Genomic DNA, 11,442 nt, shown 5'->3' on the forward strand with positions numbered 1-11,442 from the left:
AATCAATATTACACACATCTGATTGCCAATTCCTTTGGCAATTAATCCTTTACATATCAATCCAGTATTTGCGACCGCTCATCAAAATTGCCAAACTGGTATGTTTGGATTTAATAAGTTCAATGGTACGTGATAAATGCACACCTTTATGTTGCTTCTGTAAGCAGTGAGGGTTCCTTTATGGCTTATACACTATAGGGAAATGAGGTGAGATTTAACACCTTTAGTAATGAAAGCTAGCACCAATGTGTTAACAGGCTTCAGACAGAACAGCTTCCATTCTGTATGGAAGCATGGTCAGAAGGAGAGAGGCAAAACATGAGAGCACATCTGTAATGGATACAAACAACTTAAGAGTGTGCCCATTTATTCTACCTGTCAACAGTGAGAAAGCCTGTGACAGCAGGAATGCTACAGCAAGCCTGACTCCAAACTGATCTCCCTGATAATGTATACAAGGAAATAAACCTCTCGAGCAGTTTACAACTTACAGGTGTTTAACCCTTTATTCTTTGTTTTACAAAAATATGTACATTTTAATGTTATATATTTTGTGAAATACTATGTCTTGTACAAAACAATAAATGAAACTGTTTGCACCAAAATAAAACGGACAGATGATTATTTTATTTACTTTAGCTCAGCAGTTGAAGTTTGCAGATAATTAGTGCTGGTTTAAAATTATACCTCTTGCTTGATGTTACAGAGTTTAAACATTAAGGGGACACGAAGTTAAAGCTTTTAATTTTGAGCAAGGATACAAGAAATAAATTTCAACAAAGGAAACATCATTTTATACAGCTTGAGAGGAGGCTGATGATTGACTGGGTCTAGAGATGCTGTTACCTTTGAAGACCATGTAGATAAATTTCAATTGATTGGTCAAGGCGCTGCTATGGCGATGTAACAGCAATTGGCTGACTCTATGTCCTCCTTCTGGACAGGAATGTAATGTATGGACAAATTAATTTTGCCTACATAAAACAGGGCCCAGTGTATTTATGAATGCTTTATTTAATACATCCTATTGACCATTCCCACTGGAGAGCATGCTAATTGTGCTGGCAAAACTCTGAAACAATATATCCAGGAATGGTTGTCATTCTGTTATTGGAAAGCATGTATTACTTATCTGGACTTGGCTAAGAGTTATGCTGGAAATAAATTTAAAATCATCATCTGGCCTGCAGTTATTTTTCATTCATTTGTGGGACCTGGGCATCACTGACTGGCCAGTATTTATTACACGTCCCTAGTTGCCCTTCAGAAGGTGGTGGTGAGCTGTTTTCTTGAACCGCTGCAGTCCATGTGCTGTAGGATGACCTACAGTGCCATTGTAATGCTGTTGCGAGCTGTAGAAGCTGCACACAGGACCGTGTTTTACGCAGCAAAAAAAAAATTGTGTATATTGCTACCTTTCTCGGATATTTTCCTAATCAACCAGTTCTGAGATGTTAGAGATGTTACCGTATGCTTTTGGAGAAGGTGGGACTTGAATCCAGGTCTTCTGGTTCAGTGGTGGAAGACACTAGCGCCACAAGATTCCTACTGTGCCTTTTTCACAAAAAAAAGGGGTTGTATTGACTGGAACAAGAGCTAGGTGGATCCCATTGAGTATGAGATCCCTGATTGGGGATGTTGATCTGGTCCAATCAGGGAGCCCTGGCTGACAGATATAAACAGGAGTCTCAGAGAGTCTCCTCACTCTAGGGACTGGTTCTGAGCTGGCTGGTCAGAGCCCACATACTGTGTACATGTATATAAAGGGTGAGTTGGTGAAGGGATACCGGCCTCTGTGCAGTTATTTCAGGGGTAATGGATACAACCAGTCTCTGCTGGATCCCTGTGGCAACACCTTATCCAATCAGAAACTACATTCCCAGTCTAAGGAGTAATATTGACAGATAACTGTTTTTTGCAGCATCTCCATGCTAATGGCCCAACCAATCAGCATCCTCTTCTATGCTATATAAAATGGTGTTCCTCTTTTACAAGTCTGTTTCTTGCATCCTAATTCTGTTTTAGCTTTAGCTTTGAACCTGCTTTGGTTCAATATTGGGTCTAAACTAGTTCAATATTAAATGCGAACATGCCACTCATGATTCAGAATGGAGACAGAACTGATTTAGTTAGGAATTTGGATTAGTTGGAACTGAGCATTATTGATTCAGCATTAAGTCTGGAAGAGCTGGTAAGGATTCAAGTTGTCTTGAATAAATATTCATTCTAGATTGAACCTATCTTCACCAGTACCGTGCTTAAACTGTTTTAATACTCAGTCTATAAGCATTTAAAATTGAGCCTACACTTATTCAATACAGAAACTATGCTGCATTGATATAAAGCCTATGTTGATGTAACATTGTACTGACAGAGTGAACCTGTAAACACCATTATTGATCCTGTACCAACAGTGGTTGGCCTGTAGTCATTAGTATTGATCCGGCAATGACAGGGGTGAATGTATAGTCATCAATATAGATCCTGTACTGATGGCAGTTAGCAGATAACCATTAATATTAAACATGGAACAATAAAGCCCAGGAACAGGTCCTTCGGCCCACCATGACTGTGCCAACCATGATGCCAACTAATCTCATGTGCCTGTACATATCCCTCTAATCCCTGCCTGTTCATGTGTCTATCTCAATGCCTCTTAAATTTTGCTATTCTATCGGCCTCCAGCATGCCCCTCATCTTAAACCAATGCGCCCTAGTATCCTGGGAAAAGGCTCAAATTATCCACGCCTCTCACAATTCTATATACTGCAATCAGATCACCCTATTCGTAGAGCCCTTATAGAGTGGAAGCAGGCCATTCAGCCCCTCCAAAGAGCATCTCACCAAGACCCAACCCCTACCCTAGCTCCCTAATCCCACATTTCCCCATGGCTAACCCACCTAGCTTACACGTCCCTGGACACTAAAGTCAATTTAGCATGGCCAATCCACCCTAACCTGCACATCTTTGGACTGTGGGAGGAAAGCGGAGCACCCAGAGGAAACCCACGCAGACACAGGGAGAACGTGCAATCTCCACACAGACAGTCACCTGAGGCTCGAATCAAACCCAACTCTCTGGCGCTGTGAGGCAGCAATGCTAACCACTGAGCCACTGTGCCGCCCCTTGGTCCTATACCAACAGTGATCAGCCTAGTATCATTAATATTGATCTTGTGCTGACAGTGGTTAGCCTGTAGTCATTAATACAGATCCTGCCCTTTCAGTCAATAACCTGTTGCCATTGATCCCACACTGACCTCAGTTAGCCTGCAGTCATTAAGACTGAGCCATGATTGAAATTGATTAGCTGAAGCCTCCCAACTGTTTCAGTGAATACACATGGGACAATCCTGTAGAGAGTGGAAACAAGCTCAGCTCCTGCTGAACTGATCAGTGCAAGTAGCAGCTCTCCACCATATCATTGAAGCTTCAGATACTGCAAAGATGTAAAATATCTTCCAACGTCAGACATTTAAATGACGTACCAAATTAGAATTAGTTTTTGATATAATTTGTTCAAGAACTGATTGAATTTTGTTATTTCTTATTGTGCAGTATTAACTGGATTTGTTAAAGTGGCAAAGAAAGGTGAGGGGTCCCTTTATAGCACAAAATGAACAACTGACAGTGATTAATACTGAAACAGTAACTCTTGGGGTTTAAGAGACGATGCCTGTTTAAAAGAAAACGCCAACAAGAATCACAACATCCTTCCAAAGCAGGGAGACCAGAATTGAACACAGTATTCCAAAAGTGGCCAAAAGCCGCAACATGACCCTCCCAACTCCTATACTCAATGCACTGACCAATAAAGGCAAGCATACCAAATGCACTATCATGCCACTTCAGCTTCAACGAACTGTGAATCTATGCCCCAAGGTCCCCTTGACCTTATAGAGGTTTATAAAATCATGATGGGCATGGATAGGGTGAATAGCCGAAATCTCTTTCCTAGGGTGGGGGAGTCCAAAACTAGAGGGGCATAGGTTTAAGGTGAGAGGGGAAAGATTTAAAAGGGACCTGAGGGGCAACTTTCTCACACAGAGGGTGGTGCATGTATGGAATGAGCTGCCAGAGGAATTGGTGGAGGCTGGTACAGTTACAACATGTAAAAGGCATCTGAATGGGTACATGAATAGGAAGGATTTGGAAGAATATGGGCCAAATGCTGGTAATGGGACTAGATTAATTTAGGATATCTGGTCGGCATGGATAAGTTGGACTGAAGAGTCTGTTTCCATGCTGTACATCTCTCTGAGAAGAGAAAGGTATAATGTAGACAATGAATACAATGAAGGAGATAAATTATAAAGGAGAATGTAGTCTGACAAAAGAAATGTCATCAGGTCTGGCAGCATCTGTGAAGAAAAAATCAGAGTTAATGTTTCGGGTCAGGTGACCCTTCCCCAGAATACTGTTCTGGATAACATCCAGAAAGGTTAACTCTGATTTTTTCTTCACAGATGCTGCCAGACCTGCTGAGCTTTTCCAGCAACTTCTGTTTTTGTTCCTGATTTACAACATCTGCAGTTCTTTCGGTTTTTAAAAGAAGCATCATGTTTGGGATACATGACTTGGGAGTTTATTCTTGGCTTTGGACTAACAGTGTCCGACTGAAGCTAAATCTATGTTTTTCCAACTCGTTCAACTCAATATAGCTGAGGTCTAAAGTCAGAATGCAGTTATTCTAAATGAATGATTACAAGTTGAAAAATGATCGATCACAATTCCTATGAATGCACTAGGGTACCAGAATACCACTGTAAAAGCATTAGAACAACGAAAAACAAAAGGGTCGAGGATGAGAAAAAGATAATTGACATCAAAGCTCATCAATCTTGGACTCTTACTTTTCCACTCTTTCATCCAACAACATTTGAAGCAATTTAATTGTTTAGTCTCCACGGTTTTGCCTGAGATATTATTCCATGATTGCATTCAGTCTTAACTGTAACATACCCTTGTGTTTCCACTCAAGGAAAATTGATAGACTTAAAAATGCAGCATGACAGTAAGCATTGACCTAGAAATCCGTAAATGCTGCGTCCAAAACACGAAAAGCTATGGGTGTTCAATTTGGGTGGGGGTGACCAAAAGAGTTCCAAATGTTAAGACGAATAGGCATAAATTTCATTTCCACAGCACCATCTGTACCTGAACTCTGCCTGGAAAGCACAGTGTGGGTGTTTCTGGTGAAGTTCACCACCCTGGCCTGAACAGTCACTGCTGCAAGTTGGCGCTTTCCCGACATCACAACCCCAGCGTCTGATGAGATCCTTATTCCCCAAAATTTGAGCCGCTTGGGTCCATCTTACAGAGGTGTACTTCACTCACCCAACATCAGCTGTAAGAGGGAGAGAGGCTTCAGAGAGGTCAGGGTCTATGCAGTGCCTTCTGAATCCCTTTATGCTACTTGACAGGAGACTGAGGATTTCAGTCTATATGACTGTGCAGTGAGAAATAAAGACTGTCATGACCACACATTCTGCAGGCTGCTCATTTGTCACAGAGCAAAGTGGAGAGTTCAGAAGGGGTATGAGGCTAAGGAAATTCAGCGTGTCCACAATGACCCTTACCAACTGTTACCATGCATCATAGAAAGATGGATGCATTACAGCGTGGTACGACAACTGCTCTTCCCAAGAGGGCAAGAAATTACAGAGAGTCGTGAACACAGCTCACTCAGTCCATCATGCAAACCAGCCTTCCATCTATACTTCCTGCTGCCTCGGGAAAGCAACCAAAATAATCACAAAGACCTCTCCCACTGGGTTATAGTCTTTTCCACCCTCTTCCGTCGGGCAGAAGATGCAAAACTTGGAAAACAAATCCAAAACAGATTCATAAGGAGCTTCTTCCAAGCTGTTATCAGTGTTATGAATGGACTTCTCATATATCAGAGTTGATCATCCTCTGCAGCTGTAACACTGTATTCTACATTCTGTTCAATTACCCTGATGTATTTATGGAAGGTATAGAATCCCTAGAATGTGGAAACAGGCCATTTGACCCAACACGTCCACACCAACCCTCGAAAGAGCATCTCACCCAGACCCACACCATCCCTGCAACCCTGCACCTCCCATGGCTAACCCACCTAGCCTACACATCCTTGGACATCCCTGAAGAAGGGTCCAGACCCAAAACGTCAGCTTTCCTGCTCCTCTGATGCTGCTTGACCTGCTGTGTTCATCCAGCTCTACACCTTGTTATCCCTGGACGCTATGGACAATTTAACATGACCAATCTACCCTGACCTAAACATCTTTGGACTGTAGGAGGAAACCGCAGCACCCAGGGGAAACCTACACAGATGCAGCAAGAACATGCAAGTTCCACACAGTCACCTGAGGGTGGAATCAAACCCAGGTCTCTGGCTCTGAGAGGCAGCAGTGCTAACCACTGATCCACATCACCACTTATCTGCTGGATTGACAAAACTGATCAAAACAACCGTTGTACCACAGGGTAGCCGATAACCTGGTGGTATTATCATGAGACTTTTAATCGAGGGACCCGGGTAATGTTCTGGGGACCTGGGTTCAAATCCCACCATGGCAGATGGTGGAATATGAATTCAATCATAATCTAGAATGAAGAGTCTAATGATGACCATGAAACTATTGCTGGTTTCTGGAAAAGCCCATCTGTTTCACTAATGCCCTTTAGGGAAGGAAATCTGCCATCCTTACCTGGTCTGGCCTACATGTGACTCCAGACCCACAGCAATGTGGTTGACTCTTAACTCCCCTCTGGGGAATAAATGGGCAGTAAATGCTGCCTGGCCAGCCAGCGATGCCCACATCCTATGAATGAATTAAAAAAAAAACAGTTGAAACACCAGGCCTTGCAAGTTAAAATATTAAGTTGGCAAGATGACAAGTTGTAGAAGGGGAAACTCCCCCCAGCAGCGAATGGTAAAACAACAAGGTGTCCACACTGCCTCATACATCCATCCTCACCCCCCGCATCCTCCCCCACCCCCCCTCGCTCTCCCCCCGCCCCCCCAAAACCGTCACCAATTCACAGCTCCAGGTATCGAAATTATAGGCCACATTGTTGAGGCCATTCTTCATCCAGATTTACCGCGAGGGTTTCCAGTTCTACTTAAATGCATCCCTGGCACTTCCATCACACAAAACAACAACAAACGAAGAACCGCTGGAAATCAGAAACAGAATTTGCTGGAGAAACTCAGCAGGTCAGGCAGCATCCATGGAGAGAGAAAGCAGAGTTAACATTTCAGGTCCGGTGGCCCTTCTTTAAAAGTTCCATCACAAGATCTTTTCTCCCCCATACTCCTGCCTCTTGTTCCCCAGTATATCCATCACCATAGTCCTCTCAACGGCTACGGGAATGCGTTTGATTCAAAGACGCTTTTCTGTCAAGTGAAATGGCCTTTTCTTGCCACCTCCAACATTACCAATACTTAAAAAACTCAAATGCGGTGAAAGGAATTTTCTTTTTAAAAAAGAACATGCAAAATCGTTATAACACTGCTACAATAACTATTTCCTCGGCACTTGGGCTCTCAGTGTGCCTTGAAGATTCATTTTCAATTCCTACAGAGCCCCCAGGGCAGTCCTAGAGGGCTGGTTGCACAGCCGCTCCCAAAACAATCTTTTTGTGTATATACTCGGGTTGATTCTGACCGACTGAAGTAAGTTCAAGCAAAAGAAAGGACAGTAAATCTGCTCCCTGCAGGGTCTCAGTGAAATCAAATGACATCCCAGAGGTTGGGGGGGGGGGTCACAATTCAAATCATAGCCACTAGATGGCACTGAAAATAACCCAGCGTCTTGAGAAGAAATAGAATAAAGTGGAATAGCAAGTTATCGTCATGGGCATTTTTACCAAAAAACAGTGAAAACTGTTAAAGGTTGCCATACTGTGGCTCCCAATGACAGAAGTCATATACGTAAGAAGAGAGAAAAACAAAGTAAAAGCTCATCACAGTTCAATTAAGAATTCCTGAGCGTGGGGTACGCTGGAAAACCAGGCCAAGACCGTCCCACTGGGACTAGACCTTCATGCCGGGCTTTTGGAAAACCCGGAAGCCACCGAAGAAGGCCTCCACGTCAGGATGAGACCCCCACACCGAGATAAGAACGCCACTCCAGGCCGGGACCACCCCTCCTGGATGAGACCATCTTCAGCGCTTCATGAGCTCTGAATCCAAAATAATGCTTCAGCTCCAAATAGAGACAGTCACACAGCATAGAAACAGGACCTTCAGCCCACCATTTCTATGCTGACAACAAACACCAAACAATACCAATGCTATTGACCTGTACTTGGTCCGTAGCCCACTATCCCCTGGCATTTTAAGTCGTCGTCCGGATGCTTCTTAAATGTTGTGAGGGTACCTGCCTCCATCACTCTCTCAGACAGCACATTCCACATTTCTACCCACCCTCTGAGTGCGAAAAAATCTTTGCTCAGATTCCCTCGAAACCACTTACTCCTCGCCTTAAAACATACGCTCTCTGACCTTAGACACATCCGTCATGGGGAAAAGATTGGCATGATCTACCCTGTTTATGCCCCTCATAATTTTGTGTCCCTCAGTCAGATCCCACCCACCCACCGGCTTCCTCTGCTCCAGGGAAAACAAACCCAGCCATAAATATAAAAGGTTATGAGTAAGGATCCTAGAGTTTTCAAGTATCAATGGCTAATCTTCAGGACTTGACAGAAAAAAATTAGTGTATAAAATTGCATTTTCTTTCCAAATTGGGTAGAACAAAGGACAAAGAACAATACAGCACAGAAACAGGCCCTTTGACCTTCCAAACCTGCTCTGACACATTTTGCCCTTTCATATTAAAACTGTCTTTGCTTATAGGATCCATATCCCTCTATTCCCTTCCTATTCATGTATTCGTCCAGGTGCTTCTTGAAGGCTGCAATTGTGTCTGCTTCCACCACCTCCTCTGGCAGCGCGTTCTAGGCACTTGTGTGAAAAACCTGCCTTGGAAATCTCTTTTAATCTTCCGCCCTTGAACCTTGATCCTGTGCCCCCTCATAATTGACCCCTCCACCCTGGGAATAAGCCTCATACTTTCCATTCTATCCATGCCATTCACAACCTTATAAACTTCTATCAGGTCACCCCTCAACCTCCTGTGATCCAGTGAAAACAAATCCACTCTACCCAACATTTCCTCTTAGCTAAAATCCCCATAGAAGGCAACCTTTTCTGTACCCTCTCCAAAGCATCCACATCCTTCCAGTGAGAGAGAGCAGGAACTACAGATGCTGGAGAATCTGAGATAACAAGGTGTAGAGCTGGATGAACACAGCAGGCCAAGCAGCATCAGAGGAGCAGGAAGGCTGATGTTTTGGGCCTAGACCCTTCTTCAGAAATGCTGAAGAAACTCACAACATTTAAGAAGCATCCGGACGACGACTTAAAATGCCAGGGGATAGTGGGCTACGGACCAAGTACAGGTCAATAGCATTGGTATTGTTTGGTGTTTGTTGTCAGCATAGAAATGGTGGGCTGAAGGTCCTGTTTCTATGCTGTGTGACTGTCTCTATTTGGAGCTGAAGCATTATTTTGGATTCAGAGCTCATGAAGCACTGAAGATGGTCTTATCCAGGAGGGGTGGTCCCGGCCTGGAGTGGCGTTCTTATCTCGGTGTGGGGGTCTCATCCTGACGTGGAGGCCTTCTTCATTTCTGAAGAAGGGTCTAGGCCTGGAACATCCTTCTGGTAGTGTGATGACCAGAACTATGCACAATATTCCAAGTCTGGCCGAACTAAAGTTCTGTAAAGCTGCAGCGTAACTTGTCAATCCTTATACTCAATGCCCCTTCCAATGAAGGCAAACATGTCATAGGCCTTTTTTACTACCTTACCTACCTGCTCTGCCACCATCAGTGATCCGTGGACCTGCACACCCCGATCTCTCTGCATATCAATACTCTTAAGGGTTCTGCCATTCACTGTACAATTTCCACTTGTACTTGACCTTCCAAAATATATCACCTCACATTTGTCTGGATTAAACTCCATCTGCCATTTTTCTGCCAATGCCTCTAACTGTTCGATATCCTGCTGTATCCTCTGACAATCCTCCTTACTTGCCTTTCATATATGTGTAAAAAGCCTTTGGATCCTCCTTAATCCTGCTTGCTGACAACTTTTTAGTGCCCTATCATCAGCTGTCTGACCTCACTACGGATAAGGAAAAGTAACAAAAAGCTGATTCGCTATAACACTCGAGCTGGACATTTCACAGTCCATTGGAGGCAGGTTTCAGCTTTGGAGAACTGACATGGAGTGGGATGTGAAAATTTAGAAAATAAAAGTCAAAACTGAAAGAACTGCGGATGCTACAAATTAGGAACAGAAACAAAGTCGCTGGAAAAGCTCAGCAGGTCTAGCAGCATCAGCGAAGGAAAAAAAACAGAGTTAACGTTTCGGGTCCGGTCACCCTTCCTCAGAACTGGAAAGAACAAAACTGTTGGCCCAGCTCCCTGTAAGTCATTGAGTGTCTTTAAGATGGATCTGTATCATCGAGACGGTCCCCACCTGAACTGAGCAGGGACCAATGTTCTAGCGAAAAGGGTAAATAGGCTGGTCATCAGGACTTTAAACTAGAAACTTGGGGGGAAAGGGAAGAGTAAAACTCCGAAAGGTATAATGGCCAATGGGAAACAAAGCAGCAGGTTAACATCTATGAGGGGTGGATTCAACTGTACGGAAAAGAATGAAAAGAAAGGAGAATGCAGGAGAGGTTATTAAAGTCTCCAGAACACAAAACAGGGCAGCGTGTTTGGAAAGGGTTAGGAATCAAATTTCAAACTTCAAACTGGATAAACAAATGACAATGAGAAGAGGGACAGTCAATACAGGACTGAAGGTGTTATATCTGAATGCATGCAGTGCGTGAAATAAGGTAAACGAGCTGTGGCGCAGTTCGAAATTGGCTGGTATGATGTGATGGGCATCACGGAGACGTAGCTGTAAGGGGATCAGGACTGGGAGCTAAATATCCAAGGATATACATCCTATCAAAAAGACAGGCAGATGGTTAGAGGGAGTGGGGTTGCCTTGTTAGTAAGAAATGAAATTAAATCAATAGCAAGAAACGACGTAGGGTCAGATGATGTAGAGTGGTGGTGGTAGAGTTGAGGAACCACAAAGGTTAAAAAAAAACCATAATGGGAGTTATGTACAGGCCTCCAAACAGTAGTCAGGATGTGGGCCACAAGATACACCAGGAGATAGAACAGGTGTGTAAGAAAGGCAAGGTTACAGTGATCATGGGGATTTCAATATGCAGGTGGACTGGGAACATCAGGTTAGTCGTGGATCACAGGACAAGAAATTTGTGTGATGTCTATGAGATGGCTTTTTGGAGCAGCTTGTTGTAGATCTCGTGCGGGAACAGACAATACTGGATTTAGTGCTGTGCAATGAGGCAGACTTATA

The sequence above is a fragment of the Rhincodon typus genome, chromosome 12 (genome assembly GCF_021869965.1).
Source record: "Rhincodon typus isolate 14 chromosome 12, sRhiTyp1.1, whole genome shotgun sequence".
Classification (NCBI taxonomy): Eukaryota; Metazoa; Chordata; class Chondrichthyes; order Orectolobiformes; family Rhincodontidae; genus Rhincodon; species Rhincodon typus.